We start from the raw sequence: 2,337 nt of genomic DNA, 5'->3' as shown, positions 1-2,337 counted from the left end.
TGGCTGGAATTGATGACTGTTACACCTCAGCCAGGGGCTGCACAGCTACCCTGGGCAACTTTTCTAAGGCCACCTTTGATGCCATCTCAAAGACCTACAGCTATCTGACCCCAGATCTCTGGAAAGAGACGGTGTTCACTAAGTCTCCCTACCAGGAATTCACAGATCATCTTGTAAAGACTCACACCAGAGTCTCCGTACAGAGGACTCAGGCTCCAGCTGTGGCCACCACATAGTGGATTTTCTACAACAAATAAAGTGAATTAAGTTCTAAAAAAAAAAAGAAGCACTCTGGCTGCACTTTTCTCAACATAGAGTCTTCTATTCCCAGTCCATGGATATTCAGTACTCTTCTCCAATACCACAAGTCAAAGGCATTCTTCTGTCATCCTTATTCATTCTCAGGTCAGCTCTCAGATGCACAGTGTTTGTTGTTGTTAGGTGCCGCTGAGCCGAGCATGACTCATAGTGACCCTATTAACAAAATATCTGAACCTTCTTCTATCCTGTGCCATCCACACACTTCCTGACACACAAGAACCCATCGCAGCAGTCACCATATCAGTCCACCTGATTGAGGGCCTTCCTCTCCTTTACCGACCCTCTACTCTTCCCAGCATCATGTCCTTCTCCAAGGAATAGCACCTCTAAGCAACATGTCCAGATGTTGCCTCATCATTCTTGCCTCCAAAGAGCACTCCAGCTGCACTCTTTCCAAGACATATGTATTTGTTCTCTTGGCCTTCCATGGGATTTTCACTGCTTTTCTCCAACACCACAGATCAAAGGCATCAATTCTTTTTCTGTCATCCTTATTCGTTGTCCAGGTCTCAGATGCCGAGCTAGTGCTGGAAAAACTACGGCCTGACTCAGATGCACTTTAGTCCTCAAACTGACATCACTATTTCTCAATAATTTGGAAAGATCCCTAACAGCAGATTTTCCCAGTGCAATGAGTCTCCTTATTTCCTGACTGCTTGTATCAAAGATATTGTGGATCCAAGCAAGATGAAGGCCTTTGACAGTTTCAATCTCCTCTCCATCCAGGGTGCTGCCTATTGGTCCAGTGGTAAGAATCTTGTTTTCCTGACATTGAGATGCAATCATATTGAAGGCTGAATTCCTTGATCTTCTGCAACAAGTTCATCAAGCCCTCCTCACTATCAGTAAGTGAGATTGTGTCATCTGTATAATGCAGGTTATTAATGAGTCTCTAGTCTCAATGCCACACTCCTCTTCATAGAGTCCAGTTTCTCGGATAATTTGCTCAGCATACAGATTGAATAGGTATGGAGAGAGAATACAACCCTGGTGCACCCCCTTCCCAATTCCAAACAAGGCATTGCTCCCCTGCTCTGTTCTCACAAACAGCCTCCTGGTCCAGGTATGGGTTCTGCATGTGCACAATCAAGTGCTTTGGGATTCCCATTCTTCTCAGTGTCAGCCACAACTTGTCATGATCCACACAGTCAAACACCTTTGTATAGTCACTAAAGTACAAGTAGACATTCTTCTGGCATTCCTTACATTCAGCCAGGATCCATCTGACATCAGCAATGATATCCCTAGTGCCATGGTGTCTTCTAAATCCTGCATAAAACTCTATCAGTTCCTTATCTATGTGCTATCCCAGCCATTTTTTAATGATCTTCAGCAGTATTGTGCTTGCATGTAATATCAGTGATATTATTTGAAATTTTCATATCCAGTTGGATCAGCTTTCTTGGGAATGGGAATAAATATCGACCTCTTCCAATCTTTTGGCCAGACAGCATCCTCCAAATTTCCTGGCATAGACTGGTGGGTGCATCCAAAGCTGCATCTGTTAATTGAAAAAAGTCAATTTATATCCCATCGATTCCTGGGGCCTTATTTTTTGCCAATGCCTTCAGAACAGCTTCCACTTCCTCTTTCATTACCATTGGCTTCTATTCATATGTTGTTGCTGTTGTTGTGTGCCATCGAGTCGTTTGCGACTCAGCGATCCTATGTACAAGAGCTCTAAATGCTGTTCTATCCTGTGCCAACCTAGCCATCTCAAACACACTTATTCCCACCGCTCCAGTCACAGAATCGATCCATCTCATTGAAGGTCTTCCTCTCCTGCGCCGCCCCTCCACTCTGCCAAAGATGATGTCCCTCGCCTTGCAACATGCCCAAAGTACGTCAGACAAAGCTTCAGAATCCTTGACTCCAAGGAGCATTCTGGCTTCACCTTCTCCAGGACAAACCTGTTTATTCTCCTAGCAGTCCATGGTATATTTAACACTCTTCTCCAGCACCACAGCTCAAAGGCATCAATTCTCTTTCTATCATCCCTATTCACTGTCCAACACT

The sequence above is a fragment of the Elephantulus edwardii genome, unplaced genomic scaffold (assembly GCF_000299155.1).
Source record: "Elephantulus edwardii isolate Elephantulus edwardi_28Jun2011 unplaced genomic scaffold, EleEdw1.0 scaffold00059, whole genome shotgun sequence".
Classification (NCBI taxonomy): Eukaryota; Metazoa; Chordata; class Mammalia; order Macroscelidea; family Macroscelididae; genus Elephantulus; species Elephantulus edwardii.
The sequence above is the reverse complement of the archived record's forward strand: the minus strand, read 5'-3'. Positions refer to the sequence as shown.